This window comes from Macaca thibetana, chromosome 9 (assembly GCF_024542745.1).
Source record: "Macaca thibetana thibetana isolate TM-01 chromosome 9, ASM2454274v1, whole genome shotgun sequence".
NCBI classification, from domain to species: domain Eukaryota; kingdom Metazoa; phylum Chordata; class Mammalia; order Primates; family Cercopithecidae; genus Macaca; species Macaca thibetana.
Genome location: NC_065586.1, coordinates 128,083,629 through 128,102,673, shown reverse-complemented (window position 1 = coordinate 128,102,673; position 19,045 = coordinate 128,083,629). Strand labels below are relative to the sequence as shown.

At 48.2% G+C, this 19,045-nt stretch overlaps 1 protein-coding gene and 1 long non-coding RNA gene across 2 annotated transcripts in view; one reads left to right on the top strand and one right to left on the bottom strand.

Annotated features, from left to right (window-relative positions):
• The window catches only part of BNIP3 (BCL2 interacting protein 3), a 200,426-nt gene that overhangs the window by 165,752 nt on the left and 15,629 nt on the right, over positions 1 to 19,045 (top strand). The window lies entirely within an intron of this gene.
• LOC126963322 (uncharacterized) lies at positions 1,875 to 19,005 on the bottom strand. Its single transcript, XR_007729012.1, has 3 exons — positions 18,969 to 19,005; positions 5,914 to 6,120; positions 1,875 to 1,966 (listed from the first exon to the last, which is right to left on the bottom strand). It is a non-coding gene; the product is annotated as an uncharacterized LOC126963322 (long non-coding RNA).

Below are 19,045 nucleotides of genomic sequence, written 5' to 3'. Positions count from 1 at the left end.
GGCAGGGAGGATGGCAGGTGTGCGCCTGCGTGGCTGGAGGCAGGACAGCCAGATGGGGTGCAGCCTTGGTGGTGGGTGGGGTATTTGCTAATCCCTGGATGTTGGGAGCAGACATGGGAGAGCTGGTGTCCAGAGCTGCCTTGCGGAAGAGGACACAGAGCCAGTGTCTCTTACCCTCTGAGTAAATGGCAGCCATGGCTCTTCCCAGCAGCTGTGCCAGATAATGCTGTTAATGGTGGAGGGTGTCCAAGCCCTTGGTGTTTTGAACAAAGAATTGGACAAAACACACAAGGCAACCAAAGAAAAGCACAGATTTATCAAAACTACACTCGACAGCCGGGCGCGGTGGCTCAAGCCTGTAATCCCAGCACTTTGGGAGGCCGAGACGGGCGGATCACGAGGTCAGGAGATCGAGACCATCCTGGCTAACACGGTGAAACCCCGTCTCTACTAAAAAAAATACAAAAAAAAAAAACTAGCCGGGCGAGGTGGCGGGTGCCTGTAGTCCCGGCTACTCGGGAGGCTGAGGCAGGAGAATGGCGTGAACCCGGGAGGCGGAGCTTGCAGTGAGCTGAGATCCGGCCACAGCACTCCAGCCTGGGCGGCAGAGCGAGACTCCGTCTCAAAACAAACAAACAAACAAACAAACAAACAAAAAACTACACTCGACAGAGTAGGAGCAGGCTAAAGCAAGAGGCTCAAGATCACTGGTTACGGAATTTTCTGGGGTTTACCTACCCTCTAGAGGTTTCCCATTGGTTACTTGGTTTACACCCTATGTAAATGAAGTAGCGGCCTGCAACCAGTCTGATTGGCTGTGGCAGGTGGCTAATCAGAGGCTGAAGTGAAGTTACAAAGCTACACCTGAAGACTTGGCCTGAGACCAGTCTAATTGGTTGCAGGAGGGGACCAGTCAGAGGCACTTTCGTTTTTTCATCTGCAAAGCAGAAAAGCGGGGTTTGCAAAGGGAGTAGCCTCTGATCCGTTTGACACTGGGGTGTGGAGAGATGGGGGTTTTCCTTTTGATTCAGTTATAGGAAGTCAGTGAGAATCGGCCTTAGGTTCCCTGCCTCCAGACCCTATTCTCCCTGCCTCAACGCTGCCCTCTCCTGGTGATCCTAAGCCTGAGTCCCGCCTGCACCTGGATTCCACAGTCACCCCAGGTACAGTGAGCCCCACTCAAAGCTTCCTTCCCTCCTTCCTACCTCCCACTGGCTCCCCGTCCTGTAGCTGCGTCTTGGCAAATAGCACGGCCCCTTCTTTAGCCACCTGAGCCAGCCTCATTCTGCCGGCAAGTCTGGCTGGCTTCAGTTGGGTGTTGACTAAGACCGTCGGACTCTGAAATATTTGAAGAGATTTATTCTGAGCCAAATATGAGTGATCATGGCCAGTCACACGGCCCTCAGGAGGTCTTGAAAGCATGTGCCCAGCCAGGCACGGGGGGCTCACACCTGTAATCCCTGCACTTTGGGAGGCCGAGGAGGGCGGATCACCTGAGGTCAGAAGTTCGAGACCAGCCTGACCAACATGATGAAACCCTGTCTCTACTAAAAATACAAAAAATTAGCCGGGCGGGTGGCTGTCGCCTATAATCCCAGCTACTCAGGAGACTGAGGCAGGAGAATCGCTTGAACCCGGGAGGTGGAGGTTGCAGTGAGCCGAGATCATGCTACTGCACTCCAGCCTGGGCAACAAGAGCAAAATTCCATCTCAAAGAAAAAAAAAAGAAGCAGCATATGCCCAAGGTGGCCGGGTGCAGCTTGGTTTTATACATTTTAGGGAGGCATAAGATATCAATCAAATACATTTGAGAAATACATTGGTTTGGTACAGAAAGGCAAGACAACTCAAAGTGGGGCGGTGGGGGGGTGCGGGCGGGGGGGGGGTGCGGGCAGGGCGGGGCTTCCAGGCTCTAGGTAAATTTAAACATTTTCTGGTTGACAATTGGTTGAGTTTGTCCAAAGTCCTGGGATGGAAAGAAAGGAAATGTTCAGGTTAAGATAAAAAATTGTGGAGACCAAGGTTCTTTTAAATCTCATAGTGGCTGCCCTTAGGGACAACAGATGACAAATGTTTCCTATGCAGAGTTTTTTTTTTTTTTTTTTTTTTTTTTTGAGATGGAGTCTCACTCTGTCACCCAGGCTGGAGTGCAGTGGCACGACCTCAGCTCACTGCAACTTCTGCCTCCCAGGTTCAAGCCATTCTCCTGCCTCAGCCGCCTGAGTAGCTGGGACTACAGGCGCGTGCCACCATGCCCAGCTAATTTTTATATTTTTTAGCAGAGATGGGGGTTTCACCATATTGGACAAGCTGGTCTTGAACTCCTGACCTCGTGATCTGCCCACCTCAGCCTCCCAAAGTACTGGGATTACAGGCATAAGCCACTGCGCCCGGCCCTATTCAGATCTTTAAAAGGTGCTAGAGTTTTAATCTCTTCAGGTTTGGGAAGGCCTGGAAGAAAAAAATGTAGCTATGTTACTAGAGAGTCTTTACAGATGCAGATTTTCCCCCACAAAGGACAGCTTTGCGGGGTCATTTCAAGATACGGCAGAGAAACATGTTTTTGGGGTAAAATATTTTGATTTTCTTCTTTGTCTCGTAATGTTATACCAGAATCCGCTTGGAAAGTAAGTCACAATATATAGGGTTAAATAAAACCCATCTGATAAGAATTTATGGTTTGCAGGGCATGACTCCCCAGACCCCGTAGATAGGCATTTGGGCAAGATAAAAAAAATCAGAACTTAGTCCTCAGCCTTCCCTACAAAGCCTGACCTGGGTCCCCTCAGTGTACCCCCAAAGAGCTCCACTATTCTCCTTTGACCCAGGGAAAGGGCTCGGCTAGAAGGGCAGGGCTCTTGGAGACAGCGTCTCAGTGCTTGGAGTGAGAGCTCTGCCACTCCAGATACAGCCTGAGGGCTTTCACCGAGGGGCAAAGCTGTTGTGCTGGGCTGGGTTTTTGCTGGGCCTCTTGCAGAGGCCAAGGCTCAGTCCTGCCGGCTCAGGCTCCAGCCAGTGCTCTGTCTTCCACTTGCCTAGTCAGGGGCCCCCAGGCCTGTCACACTGGCATTTTCTGGGTCCCCTTGGAGGAACCACTCTTCCCACCCTCCCGCCCCTGCTTGGCCCCTCCAGCTGATCACTGATCCTGTCTTTTTTTTGGTGACGCAACGGGAGATGAGGCCAGCACTTAGAGCCATGAGGGCCTGTTTCCAAGTCCCAGTTCATGTGGCCATGGGATCTCTGAGCCTCAGTCCCCTCCTGTTTGAGATAACGAAACCACACCTCCCCTCGCTGGCTATTAGGAGGTAACAACACAGGGCAGGAGTGTCAGGTACAGGCACCACCCACCAAGCACTGTAATTTGCCAGGCACTAAATGCACTGCCCTCGTGAACTCACGGAATCATGGTGGCTTCAGAGGGCAGCGCTGTTGTGGTCACCCTCATGTTAAAGATGGGGACCTTCACAGAGGTGAGTCGCTTCTCCAAGTGACACAGCTCATTAGTAGCAGAGCCCAGACACCAGCCCCAGCCGTCCCCTGCTTTCTGCTCCTCTAGTATCTGCAGACTGTCCCACTGCCTCCTCACACAGTGGTAAAAGCCTGTGTCCTCTTCTCTACTCCCTGCTGGCCTTTCCCCTTTGCCACCACATGTCAGCAAAACTGTGGACTTGTGCTTTGAAAGAGACAGAGCCGAGTGCAGAGGCTCATGCCTATCATCGCAGCATTCTGGGAGGCCTAGGTGGGAGGATCACTTGAAGCCAGGAGTTTGAGATCGGCCTGGGCAATATAGTGAGAACTTGTTTCTACAAAAAATAAAAAAATTAGCCAGGCCTGGTGGCACATGCCTGCAGTTCCAGCTCCCTGGGAAGCTGAGAAGGGGGGATCCCTTGAGCCCAGGAAGTCAGGGCTGCAGTGAGGTGTGACTGTACCACTGCACTCCAGCCTAGGAGACAGAGCAAGACCCTGTCTCTAAAAAATAAAAATAAAAAAATGAAAGAGACAGGGTCCACAGGACGGACAAGTGTTAGGCATGGTGGTCCCATATCACTGTGAAGTGAAACTGACAGGAGGCCACGGGCTTTGGACACAGCTCCTGCACTAAGCCCAACAGACCAAACCAAAACAGGTTGTGCTGAGTTTCCACACCACCAAGTGAAAAATTGTTTGAGCTTCTAAGAAATCAGGAGAGAAGGAGATAGTAGCCAAATCCCCAGACAGGCCAGTTTTAGCACAGCAAGGAAGTCTCTGCTTCAATCTTCAACTTTGGAAAGACCAATCCGCTCTCTGTTCTGGTTTCTGCTTTCCTCAGCCCTTTTCTCGATTTTATAGAATGAGGTGTTGCCCGTTCTAGAAGAGCAAACACAAGCCAAGGAAGGCCTCTAAGCTAGACCTGCTATAACTCTGTCTTCTGACACTACCTTGATTGGTTATTCCAGCCGGAACATTCTGCAATCTCCTCACGGAGGAGCAACAGAGCTATTGCTTCACGTACCCAAGGACAAATAAACACGCTAGCCCAGCACTCCTGGGATTCCGACCTGGGGGATCACGTCCAGCCTCCAGCAGGAATGTGACTTGCGTCTAGTGGCTGCTTCCTGTTTTGAAGGTTTTCCAGCAAGTGGTCCAGCCTCTTATCGAAGATCACCCTGTGCTTTCCAAAGGCTGCTGTTCTCTCACCAGCCAGGCAGGCTGAACAAGTACACACTCGAGACATACGTGTTTGTGTGCACACTGTTTACAATGCTGAATATTCCATCACACCAACTCCTAAAAATAGCCCCAGCATAGTACAAATATCATAGTGAATTCATAGAAAAGTGTTTTCCTGGAAGAGGGAGGGAGACAGAACAGTTTGCAGGCGCACAGGTGGGTGCTGCAGAGGTGGAAGAATCCCTCCAGCGCCAGCCCCGACGGTCCCCCGTGCATGTGTTTAGTGTCACTGATGTCTGAAGAGAATCAGACAAAAGAATTACATTAATTTGAATAAGCCCCACCCACTTTTGCAGCTTTGAGAGTTATTAAAATAAGAGACAAATCACTTGTACTATTCCTTCCCCCAGTGTTCTTCCCCACCCCCACCCACCACTGGCTGAAAAGCTTGCCCCATTTTCATGCCCATTTTTGATTTGGTCTCAGTGAAGTAATTTTTGTGTCCCGGTCAGTGTAACGATCAAACTTTACTCGGAGTTGAAACGCCTCCTGCTCCAGCCTGGGGTCCGCCCACTTCCTCTCCAGCTGCAGCTCCTGATCCTCTGGGGACAGCCCAAGGCCAGCAGCAAGGGTGGGGGGTCTCTGCTGCCTACAGGCTGCTTGGGCTCCCAGGAGACCAAAGCTGAATGTCCCTCTCGGGCCACTTTTTCAGGGTCTGGAGTCTCTCTGCCTTCAGGTGAATACTTCCAGCCTCCTTCAGTTTCACTCTTCCAGATCCCCACTTCAGGCAGATTCGAGACAAGCCCAGCCCCACTCCCCTTTACATGGGGCCCCCCTGGGTCCCAGAAGCCAGGTCCTTGACCTGCCTGCAAAGGTGCAGCTTCCCGCTCTGCTCAGCAACCTTTCATTTAGAGGGGGCAGGCAGTGTGATCACAGCTCTGCCCTCTCTGTGTGCCAGGACACGAGGACATGCTGAGGTGGTACCAGGCTGGGGAAATGTAGTCAACAAGTGTCCGCTTGAGCTGGTGGCCATTAATTTAAAATGAAACCACTCCACATGGCTGTGTCTCCTCTCTTTCCACTCCTGGCAGCTTGGGTGCAGGCCCGGTGCCCAGCTGGGCTTGGCCAGCTGGGTGAGAGGGACAAGGCAGCAAGTGGCCGTGGAGGGGGAGCAGGCAGGACAGAGACCCCCCCAGCTGCCAGTTCCCAGCAGTGAGCACAGCCGGAGAGGAGGAAGCGCTTCATTGCTTTAGCGTGACATACCTGGGTCTGCTAAGGCTGAGCGTCTTTTCAGTTCATTGGCCGTTTCTCTGTTTTCATGAGGTGCCAGTTCTTTTTTGAGTTACCAGATTGTACTGCTGGGGCCGGGTGCAGTGGCTGACGCCTGTAATCCCAGCGCTTTGGGAGGCTGAGGCAGGTGGATCATTCGACTCAGGAGTTTGAGACCAGCCTGGGCAACATGGTGAGACTCTGTCTTTACAAAAAAATAAATAAATAAAAAGCAAAAAACAAAAATTAGCTGGGCATGGTGGGGTGCACCTGTAGTCTCAACTACTCAGGTAGCTGAGGTGGGATGGCTGCATGAGCCCAGGAGAACGAGGTTGCAGTGAGCTGAGATCATACCACTGCATTCCAGCCTGGGCGACAGAGTGAGACTCTGTCTCAAAAACAAACAAACAAAAAAGATTGTGTTGTTTGTACGTTTACTGTGATTTTTAGATCCATTTGCATACTCCACCACTAATCCTTTGCCTATTGTGTGGGTGGTGGATATCTTCTCAGTTGAGTCACGGAGTGAATGTACAAAAATCCATTTTACTTCAATAAAATGGACGCTGCACTCTGTAAAAAAAAGAACAGTATAAATCCTACCTGCATGAGTCCTGGACAATGTTAAAGGGTCATTCAATGACAAGTGCTCAGAAGACTGCGGGGCCCAGATAAGGCGAGGGAGAAGCTGGGCTATCCTTATGATCCCCGTTATGATCAGCTTTGTCCTTTAAGAACATGCTATGTCTTATAATCCTTAATAACGTCTTTTTTTTCTGTTTTTAAAGAAAACCCGGCCAGCTTGGGTGCAGTCCTGGGTAGGACCGGGGATTACAGGACTTGAGCCACCGCGCCCGGCTTTCTGGGAAAACCCGGCCAGCTTGGGTGCAGTCCTGGGTAGGACCTGGGGGCCCTGAATAGTGTCTGTTCTTTCTTAACATAAAGTTCTATGATCTTCTTTGTATGCGTCTTGAATCTTGAACATTTTTCTTTTTATGAGACGGGGGTCTCACTCTCTCACTCTGTTGCCCAGGCTGGAGTGCAGTGGTATGATCTTGGCTCACTGCAGCCTCGACCTCCCGGGCTCAGGTGATCCACTGACCTCGGCCTCCAGGTAGCTGGGACCACAGGCACCTGGCACTACGCCCACCTAATTTTTTGTATAGATGAGTTTTCGCCATATTGCCTAGGCTGGTCTCGAACTCCGGGCTCAAGGGATCTTCCCACCTCAGCCTCCCATATCTTTAAAATAAAAAAAACTTGGCCGGGCGCGGTGGCTCAAGCCTGTAATCCCAGCACTTTGGGAGGCCGAGGCAGGTGGATCACGAGGTCAGGAGATCGAGACCATCCTGGCTAACATGGTGAAACCCCGTCTCTACTAAAAATACAAAAAACTAGCCGGGCGTGGTGGCGGGCGCCTGTAGTCCCAGCTACTCGGAGGCTGAGGCAGGAGAATGGCGTGAACCCGGGAGGCGGAGCTTGCAGTGAGCCGAGATCGCGCCACTGCACTCCAGCCTGGGTGACACAGCGCGAGACTCCGTCTCAAAAAAAAAAAAATAATAATAATAAAAAATAAAAAAATAAAAATAAAAAAAACTTTTATTTTTTACTTTTTTAAGAGATGAGGTCTCTTTATGTTGTCCAGGCTGGTTTCAGACTCCTGGGCTGAAGGGGGTGGCCTACCCCTCCACACCTGTGGGCGTTTCTCGTTAGGTGAAACGAGAGACTTAAGAAAAGAAATGAGACACAGAGACAAAGTATAGAGAAAGAAAAAGTGGGCCCAGGGAACCGGCGCTCAGCATACAGAGGACCCATGCCAGCACCGGTCTGAGTTCCCTTAGTATTTATTGATAATTATCTTTACCATCTTAAAGAAAAGGAAGTGGCAGGATAATAGGATCATTATAGGGAGAAAGTCAGCAGTAAGACATACGAATAAAGTTCTCTGTGACATGAATGAGTTTAAGGAAAAGTGCTGTGCCTTGATATGCATATGTGAACATCTCCATAAACCTTTTTAGTGCACAAAGAGCAGCACTGCGCTAGCAAGTCCTGCCTTTCGCCCTAAGGCGGTTTTCTCCCATCAGTAAACAGAACATACAGTCGGGTTTTATACCGAGATGTTCCATTGCCCAGGGATGGGCAGGAGACATGCTTTTCTCTATCTCAATTGCCAACAACCGCCAAGAGGCCTTCTTTCCTCTTGTACTAGTCCTCCTCAGCACAGACCCTTCACGGGTGTCAGGCTGGGCGACGATCAGGTCTTTCTCTTCCCACAAGGCCATATTTCAGACTATCACATGGGGAGAAACCTTGGACAATACCTAGCTTTCCTAGGCAGAGGTCCCTGCGACCTTTGGCAGTGTGAGTGTCCCTGGGTACTTGAGATCAAGAGAATGGTGATGACTTTTAATCAGCAAGCTACCTTCAGGCACTTGTTTAACAAAGCACACCCTGCACAGCCCAAAATCCTTTAAACCTTGAGTCACCACAGCACATGTCTCTTGCAAGGACAAGGTTGGGGTTAGGGTCACAGATTAACAGCATCTCAAATACAGAACAAAATGGAGTCTCTTATGTCTACTTCTTTCTATATAGACACAGTAACAGTCTGATCTCTCTTTCTTTTCCCCACACTGGGCTTAAGAGATCCTCCCACTTCAGCCTCCTGAGTAAATGGGATGACAGGCACAAGCCTTTCCTTGCACATTTCTTCTTAAATTTATTCTTAGATTTTGTTGTTCTTGCTCTTACAAATGAGGTGGTGTTCATCTCTAAAATGCTCATTGCCAGTATATAAGAAAGTCACTGATTTATATATGCTTACCTCTTAACACATACTTTATTGCATTCTTATTTGTTCAAATAGTTTTTCAGTTGATTTTATTGGATTTTTCAGGTGAATGATTTTATTATTCTTTGTGAATTCATATTCAGCAAATGTTAACAGAACACCTGCTATATACCAGGCATGGTTCTAGGTGCTCAATGTACAGCAGTAACCCTAAAAGACAAGGATCTGTACCCCCGTGGAGTTTACATGGGGTGAGGACGATAGTGGGCAATAGAGACAGTGTGTCTGTTTTGTATTTAAGAAACTTCATTTCTCCATCCTGTCTTATGACATTGCCTAAGTCCCCCAGAACAAAGCTGAGTAGCAGGGTGCTGATGACAGCCACTGGCCTGCTGCCCACTGAAATGGAAATGCCACTCATATTTCACAGCCAAGCACGGTGCTCACGATGGACTTCTTGCAAACACCCTTTATCAGGAAAGCTCCTGAGTCCCAAGTAATAGAGACCAGCTCTGGCTGATTGAATTGGAAAAGACCTTTGCTGACAGTGTCGAAGGGCTCACAGGTGGCTGGGAGGGCCCAGATTTGAGAACTGGGCAGGAACAAAGAGCAGCCACATGGCCAGGACAGCAAAATCAGCCAGTCCTGCAGGTAAACCACGGCCATCGAGGTGGAGCATGAAACACAAACACTACCCCTTCCATGCTGGCGCCAGGGTGGCTCTCGCCAGGAGTGCTATAATCTCAGCACTCTGGAAGGCCCAGATCGGCAGATCACTTGAGCCCAGGAGTTCAAGACTAGCCTGGGCAACATGGGGAAATCCCATCTCTATAAAAAATACAAAATTTAGCTGGATGGGGTGACATGCATTTGTATTCCCAGCTACTTGGGAGGCTGAGGTGAGAGGATTGCTTGAGCCCGGGAGGTCGAGGCTGCAGTAAGTCAGCTGTGATCGAAGCCCTGTCTCAAAAAATTTTTTTCCCTAGAGCCTCTGGAGGGAGTTGTAGCCCTGCTGGCACCTTGGTTTCTGCCCAGTGAAACTGATGTGGAACTTTCTGGCCTCAAGAACTGTGAAAGAATACATTTGTCGTAATTTGTTATAGCAGCTACAGAAAACTAATATACGAGGACACAAGAAGCATGAACTATTAAAAAATCAATAAATTGGACATTGTAAAAATTGAAAACTAGGCCGGGCGCGGTGGCTCAAGCCTGTAATCCCAGCACTTTGGGAGGCCGAGACGGGCGGATCACAAGGTCAGGAGATTGAGACCATCCTGGCTAACACGGTGAAACCCCGTCTCTACTAAAAAAATACAAAAAACTAGCCGGGCGAGGTGGCGGGTGCCTGTAGTCCCAGCTACTTGGGAGGGTGAGGCAGGAGAATGGCGTAAACCCAGGAGGCGGAGCTTGCAGTGAGCTGAGATCCGGCCACTGCACTCCAGCCTGGGCGACAGAGCGAGACTCCGTCTCAAAAAAAAAAAAAAAAAAAAAAAAAAATTGAAAACTTTGCTTTTCCAAAGACACTTATGAAAAGGCAAACCATAGACTAGGAGTAAATATTTGCAAACATGTATCTGACAGAAAGACTTGTATCCAGAATATACACAGAACTCAGAACTAAGTAAGACAACCCAGTTAAAAACCAGGCGAAAGATTTGAACAGACACTTCACTAAGGAAGATACACAAATGGCAAGCAAGGTTTGTGGGTTTATGAAAAGATGTCACGATAGGGAAATGTGAGTTAAAATCACGAGACGGCAGCACACACCCATTAGAATGAATAAAATTAAAAAGCCTGGCTAAACCACAGTTGGAGTGGGTGTTCGGCCGCTGGCACTCTTCTGCTGGTGGGAATGTAACATGTATGAGCACTCTGGAGAACATGATGGCAGTTCCTTAAAAAGCTAAGCACGCCGGGCGCGGTGGCTCAAGCCTGTAATCCCAGCACTTTGGGAGGCCGAGACGGGCGGATCACGAGGTCAGGAGATCGAGACCATCCTGGCTAACACAGTGAAACCCCGTCTCTACTAAAAAATACAAAAAACTAGCCGGGCGAGGTGGCAGGCGCCTGTAGTCCCAGCTACTTGGGAGGCTGAGGCAGGAGAATGGTGTAAACCTGGGAGGCGGAGCTTGCAGTGAGCTGAGATCTGGCCACTGCACTCCAGCCTGGGCGACAGAGCGAGACTCCGTCTCAAAAAAAATAAATAAATAAAATAAAATAAATAAAAAGCTAAGCACACCCTTACCATATGACCCAGCCACTGCACTCCACGGTATTTACCTGCAAGAAATGAAAGAACATGTAGATACAAACACTGGCATACGAATGTGAAAGTTCACAGCAGCTTGATTTGCCAGCAGCAAGAACTGAAAACATCCCAAATGTCCAACAGATGAACAGTAAACAAATTGTGGTACATCCATACAATGGATGCTACTCCTCTCTGAGTAGATCAACTACTGATACATGAGGAACCAACTACTGATACATGCACGCATCACCGATGAACCCACACTGAGTGACAGCAGTCAGATGAGGAACCTTTTGGAGGTAATGGGCATGTCCATCATCCTGATGGTCTTGCAGTGTCTACAAATGTAAATCTCATCAAATTATAACTTTAAATATGAGCCGGTTTTGTGCATTAATTACATCTCAATAAAGCTGTTTTTAAAATTGCATAATTTTAAGGTCTTACAAAGCCTGAATCTGCTTCTGCTTTTGGACATTCTAGATTGCTTCCTCGTGCGTGCGTGTGTGTGTATGTGTGTGTATAAGAAACAGATCTCGCTCTGTTGCCTGGGCTGGAGTGCAGTGGTGCAATCATAGCTGACTGCAGCCTTGAATTCCTAGTCTCAAGTGATCTGCCTGCCTCAGCCTCCCAGAGGGTTAGGATTACAGGTGTAAGCCACCGTGCCCAGCCTTCTGGTGCTCTTTTATATTGTCAGTGTTCCTGTTACTTCGTCTTCCAGATGCTATTAACGCTGGTACACTGAGGAACCCACTCTAGTTCTCCTCTCCATTGTGGGTTTAATCTCTTGCATATTTCTTTACTGTCATTTCATTGGGGTCTTGAGAGGAAGGCAAGGCTAAAACATGTGTTCAGTACACCATCATTCTCACTTAGGTTGTAATACATATTGACTTCATAATCTTTTTTTATTATTGTGAAAAATATCCAACATATACAATAGTAGAATAACATGGACCCACACGTACCTAAGACCCGGTTTCAACAACTGTCAAGTTGCAGCAAATCCTGCTTCATCCATACCCTCAGCCATGGCCCCCCTCCTGTGCTATGTTGAAGCAAATCCAAGACATCATTTCATTTTACCCATAAATATTTTGGCAAGCATATAGGTGACACATTAAAAGATAAAAATGCCAAAAGAATGCTAAAAAAAGACTACAATACTATTTGTCCACATGTTCAAATTTCCAATTCCTTTCCTCTCTCCTTTTTTAGTTTGTTCAGACAAGGAGCAAATCCATCTCTGATTTTTCCTCTTGCCATGTATTTACTGAAAAACTCATTTATCATACTTCTCTACTTGCCGTATTCTGCTGATTCCAATTCCACAGTATTATCTACCTATTTTACTTTTTATAGAGATGGGGTCTCACTATATTGGCCAGGCTGACCTCAAACTCTTGGCCTCAAGCAGTCCTCCCACCTTGGCCTTCCAAAGCACTGGGATTACAGGCCTGCGCCAACTCACCTGGCCCACAGTGTCATTTAATACATTCCTCTGTCCTGAATGTGGTAGGCAGTTCTAAAGCCTGGATCAGGTTCAGGTTCTATTTTGCGCGGAGGATGTGGGAAAAGGACAAAACTATTTTTCTTTTTTTTTTTTTTTGAGATGGAGTCTCGCACTGTCACCCAGGCTGGAGTGCAGTGGCGCGATCTGGGCTCACTGCAACCTCTGCCTCCCGGGTTCAAGTGATTCTCCTGCCTCAGCCTCCTGAGTAGCTGGGATTACAGGCACCCACCACTACGCCCAGCTAATTTTTTGTATTTTTAGTAGAGACGGCGTTTCACTACGTTGGCCAGGCTGGTCCTGAACTCCTGACCTTGTGATTCGCCCGCCTCAGCCTCCCAAAGTGCTGGGATTACAGGCATGAGCCACTGCGCCTGGCCGGACAAAACTATTTCATAGGCCATGTTAGGCTCTTCCATCAGGAGGCACAGGATTTCTGTCTGTGTCTCTTTTTGCAATACTAGCAGTTGTGATTAGTAGTTAGATTCACTGATTCATTAGGTGTTATAAAATGTGATTTTTTTTTTTTTTGGAGACAAGGTCTTGCTTTGTCACCCAGGCTAGAGTGTAGCGGCGTGATCATGGCTTACTTTACTACAGGCTTGACCTCCTGAGCTCAAGCGATCCTCCCACCATGGCCTCCCACGTAGCTGGTGCCTCACTAGTTTTAAAGTCGTTTGGGTAGAGACAGAGTTTTGCCATGTTGCCCAGGCTGGTCTTGAACTCCTGAGCTCAAGTGATCTGTCTGCCTCAGCCTCCCAAAATGCTGGGACTACAGGTGTGAGTCACCGTGCCCGGCCCTCTTTAGATTTTTAAATTTATGTAAGAGTAACTTAGAAGCATTTCTTTTTTTTTTTTTTTTTTGAGATGGAGTCTTTTCTCTCAGTTCATATATTTAATATTTTTATGACAAACATGTGTATCCATAAACAATATATGGTATGGTTTTACATGCTTTTAAAAAATATGTAAACAGCATTCTGTGCTACATAATGTTGTACAACTAATGTTTTCCACTCAGTGTTGTCATATATATGTGTGGATGCATATATATTATAAATTAGTCCATCCATTGTAACTGTTATATGGCAATCCAATGCAGGAATACATCACAATTGATTTATTCATCCCCTTAATGAGGTACATCTGGCTTATCTCCAGATTTATCTCTGACAAAAAGGCTGGAAAGAATGTACTTGAACGTGCGTCCCCTCTGTCCATGTCTCTCTGACCCATTAGACTGGCCAAAGCAAATGAGAGAGAACTGGCCAGGTGGAGAGGCAATGGGACTTTTCATATGCTGCTGATGGTGGGAGTGACAATTGACATAATCGTTTTAGAGAGCACTTTGGCAGGATCCAGTTAAGGTGAAAACGCTCAACCCTGTGATCCAGCAATTCCACCTCTGTCATAAATCCTTTTCACCAAAGGTAAATTACACATTTATTTTCCACTCAACGGAAAGAATAAAATATATAACATTCCTTTACGACTTCAAGTTTATAATGCAGTTTTACATATATTACCTAATTTGACATTCACAAGCATAGAAGTAGTGTCAGCCCCTTGTTATAAACATGGGAACTGAGGCCAAAGATAAGGCCATGAACTGTAGTTTGGCGCTGGGCTCAAATCCCAGTCCTTTGACTTTTTGTCCAGGGCATTTTCCATGACCGCGGGCTGCCTTGCTGTGTTTTCTTTTTTTTTTTTAATTATTAAGTTCTAGGGTACATGTGCACAATGTGCAGGTTTGTTACATATGTATACATGTGCCACGTTGGTGTGCTGCACCCGTTAACTTGTCATTTACATTAGGTGTATCTTCTAACGCTATCCCTCCCCTCTCCCCCTACCACAAGACAGGTCCTCGGTGTGTGATGTTCCCCACCCTGTGTCCAAGTGTTCTCATTGTTCAATTCCCACCTATGAATGAGAACATGCGGTGTTTGGTTTTCCGTCCTTGCACAGTTTGCTCAGAATGATGGTTTCCTGCTTCATCCATGTCCCCACAAAGGACATGAACTCATCCTTTTTTATGGCTGCACAGTATTCCATGGTGTACATGTGCCACATTTTCTTAATCCAATCTGTCACTGATAGACATTTGGGTTGGTTCCAAGTCTTTGCTATTGTGAATAGTGCTGCAATAAACGTGTGTGTGTGTCTTTATAGCAGCATGATTTATAATCTTTTGCGTATATACCCAGTAATGGGATGGCTGGGTCAAATGATATTTCTAGTTGTAGATCCTTGAGGAATCACCACACTGTCTTCCACAATGGTTGAACTAGTTTACAGTTCCACCAACAGTGTAAAAGTGTTCGTTTCTCCACATCCTCTCCAGCACCTGTTGTTTCCTGACTTTTTAATGATTGCCATTCTAACTGGTGTGAGATGGTATCTCATTGTGGTTTTGATTTGCATTTCTCTGATGGCCAGTGATGATGAGCAATTTTTCATGTGTCTGTTGGCTGCATAAATGTCTTAAGAAGTGTCTGTTCACATCCTTTGCCTACTTTTTGATGGGGTTGTTTGATTTTGGGGTTGATTTTTTTCTTGTAAATTTGTTTAAGTTCTTTGTAGATTCTAGATATTAGCCTTTTGTCAGTGGATAGACTGCAAAAATTTTCTCCCATTCTGTAGGTTGCCTGTTCACTCTGACGGTAGTTTCTTTTGCTGTGCAGAAACTAAGTTTAATTAGATCCCATTTGTCAACTTCTTGTTTCTCTATATCCTGGTTCACATTTGGTATTGTCAGATTTTAAAAAAAAATCTATGAAATAATTTTTTAAAAAAAGTAATGTACCACTTGTGATGCCCCCTGCAATCCTGCAGCAGACCTGTTTATTTATTTATTTTTTTTGAGATGGAGTTTTGCTCTTGTTACCCAAGCTGGAGTGCAATGGCGCCATCTTGGGTCACTGCAACCTCCGCCTCCCAGGTTCAAGCAATTCTGTCTCAGCCTCCCGAGAAGTTGGGATTTCAGGCATGCACCACCACGCCTGGCTAATTTTGTATTTTTAGTAGAGATGGGGTTTCTCCATGTTGGTCAGGCTGGTCTCAAACTCCCAACCTCAGGTGATCGGCCCACGTTGGCCTCCCAAAGTGCTGGGATTACAGGGGTGAGCCACTGTGTCCGGACCGTTTCTTTAAATATCATCAGGGTACATTTTCTGGTGTACGAGCCTTCATTGGTTAACCTTGCAGAAAGTAACTTCTGCTTCTGGCTGCATCCACCTCTCCACTGTTTCCAAATAGACATTCTCCAAATCAGCTCCTTTTGGGGTTCCTACATCTGCTTTATCTACCCATAGCTGTACCAAGAGGAAATCTCAACCTCTAAAACTCTGGGGACTCCCTGTCTGCAAACCTAGTCCAATAATACTGAACATACATGGCAGCTTTTACAGGGACTAGGTACAGAATCCTCCCAAATACTGGATCATTGAGGGCCTCTCCCACTCCATTCCTGCCCACAGAACCTCAGTTCTCACCAACTGCCTGCTCCCTGCTATATGCTGTCTTGCCACACATGACAGTTTCATTGTCCACTGTTGCTGCCATAAAATAAACCTGTTTTCTTTAAATATCTGCATCAGAGACAGCAGAGGTGATGACAATGGGTGAGTGAATCCAAAATTTAAGGACAGAGTGGTTTATTTCACTGAAACAAAGATTCCCTAAAATGAAGCATGTGGATTCTTCAGTGCTTGCTGGAGAGCATTGAAGAGAGGCTTCAAGGCCAGGCACTGTGGCTTACGCCTGCAATCCTAGCACTTTGGGAGACTGAGGTGGGTGGATCACTTGAGGTCAGGAGTTAAGAGACCAGCCTGACCAACATGATGAAACCCTGTCTCTACTAAAAATACAAAAATTAGACAGATGTGGTGGTGGGCACCTGTAATCCAGGCTACTCAGGAGGCTGAGACTACAGTGACCCAAGATCACACCACTGCACTCCAGCCTGGGTGACAGAGTGAGACTCTGTCTAAAAAAAAAAAAAAAAAAAAAAAAAGGCTCCAGATGGGAGATGGCCTTGGGTGGGGGGAAAACAAGTACATAATTCCCAGAGGACAGTGAGATTCACCCAACAAGCTAAAGTGTGAGAGCTGATGGGTAGGGCTTTGGTGCTCCACCTTCCTGGTCAATTCCAAAGACCCCCTTTCTCGAATAAGGACTTTAGCCAAGGTATCAAAAATATATTCAGCCACTTTCATTAAAGTGGAAGTAAACCTGATCGATCCTTTAACAATATCAGACAATATCTGCTAAGGCCTGAAGCAACTAAAGGAATAAGATCCATAACAAAAGACTATTAAAATATCTGCTAAGGCCTGAAGCAACTAAAGGAATAAGATCCATAACAAAAGACTATTAAAAGGGGGTCTAATTATTCCTTGCACCAGCATGTAATACTCCAGTCCTTCCTGTAAGGAAGCCGAATGGGAAGAGCTGGTATTTTGTACAAGATTTGAGAACTGTCATTCAACACTGTGATCCCCAGACACCTGGTAGTACCAAAGCCCCATCCTCTTTTGACATCTGGAAGTGAGAGACTATGACTGACTCATGCAGTGCTTTCTTTAGTATTCCAGTGGACCCAGAGTCAGTATTTGTTTGCTTTTACTTGGGATGACTGTGAGCATATCTGGTCTATCAGGAAATATTGTTGATGAAACTGCTGCTTCCATCACAGCTCAACAAAAAGCTACTGACTCACTGGCTGAGGCTGCACTGGACAATTGCACTGCTTTCGATTATTAGCTGAGCAAGCAAGTATATGTATGGTGGCAAATACCTCTTGTGCATATACCCTTTCCATGAAGTAGAAACTCATATGGGAAAAATTAGAAGCCACTTGGCTACACTATTCTAAAGAATTCTCCATTTAATTTTCTTCATAATACTTTTGGTTGACTCCCTAGAATAGGTTCCTTTTTCCATTCTGGCACACACATTCTTTTTCATTGTAATCCTTATGTGCACTGTACTTGGTAACATTTTTGTTTTAATAGAGATGGGGTCTTTCTGTGTTGCCCAGGCTGGTCTTGAACTATCAGGCTCAAGTGACCCTCCTGCCTTGGCCTCCCCAAATGCTGGGATTACAGACAAGAGCCACTGCCTGGCCAGTATTACAGTTCTACTATTGAAATTACTCATGTTATGCCATTTATCTCTGGCTGTTTTACTTTTTTTTTTTTTTTTGAGACAGGATCTCACACTGTTGCCCAGAATGGAGTGCAGTGGCCTAATTATGGCTCACTGTAGCCTCTACCTCCTGGGCTCAAGCAATCCTCCCACAGCGGGTGCCACCATACCCAGCTAACTTTTTTGTATTTTTTTGGTAGAGAAAGTGTTTCGCCATGTTGCCCAGACTGGTCTCCAACTCCTGGGCTCAAGCGATCCTCCCGCCTCAGCCTCCCAAAGTGCTGAGATGAAAGGCTTGTGCCCCACCTTGGCCTCTGATGTTTGTTACTTCTCAGAAAACCAAGATCATGGCACTCCAAAGACTAGAGACGATTCAACAGGCAAGAGCAGCGATGAAAAACACGCAGCGACTGAGGTCTGGCTCCGCGGCGGTGACCTCGGTTCAGCTTCTGAGCGCCTGGTTCCTTGGCGGGAAGCGTCCTCCTTCCCCGCAAAACCAGGCACAGCTGTTTGGGAAGCAGCGTTTCTGGGGCGCACCTCGATACTTGGATTTGGATCAACAATGCTTTCAAAAAGGAAGACTTTTGATCAAAAGCGGGAAATGAGAAAACTTGACTTTCCTCTGAAGACTGTGCGCCTTTTCCCGGTCCCGAGGCCGCGAGGCCCCCCTGCCAGGCTGGCTCCCACGGAAGCCCGGCACCCACCCGGCCTGGCCCAGCGCCACTCCGCCGCGTGACCCGCGGAGGCCCCAGCCCACCCCCGGGGACCGCCCGCCCCACACCGCGTTCGCCCCCCGGAAGCCCCTCGCCGCAGAGGCGGACGGCGCCTCTCCCGGGCCCCTGGGTCTGCGTCTCCCTCCGGGGACTCTTCCGACCCTGCTCGAGCCTCCGCTTCTTCCTGCGGGCGGACGCCCCAAATACAACGGGCCCCGCTGTTCACGCAGGGGCGCCCCGGCGGGGCGGGCAGAGACCCGGGGGCGCGGCCCCGTCCCGAGACGCTCAACTCCGGCCACCGCTCGCAGCTCCCTCCCCGGCGCAGGTCCCGACCCCACGGGGGACCCCACGGGCCGTCCCGACCCTACGGGCCGCAGCGGCCGCTTCCCTGCACGTCCTCACGCCCCCCGCACGGACGGCGCCAGCCCCGCGCCTCAGTTTCCCCACTCGCAGGATGTAAAGACCGGCCCCGCCCCGACGCGTAGCGCCGTCCCCGTGATAGCGAGTGCTCAGGGCGCCCACCGGCCCCACCGCCCCTTTAAAAGGACTCGGCCCACCGCCTACCGCGGCGGCGACCTCGCAGCCCACTCGTCACGAGGCCGCGGCGCCCCGCCCGTTCCGGCTCACCTCAGGCGGTCGCTGAAGCCCCAGCGCCTGCGCGCCCCTCGTCCCGCCCCTGTCCCCGCCCGCGTCCCGCGCACCGC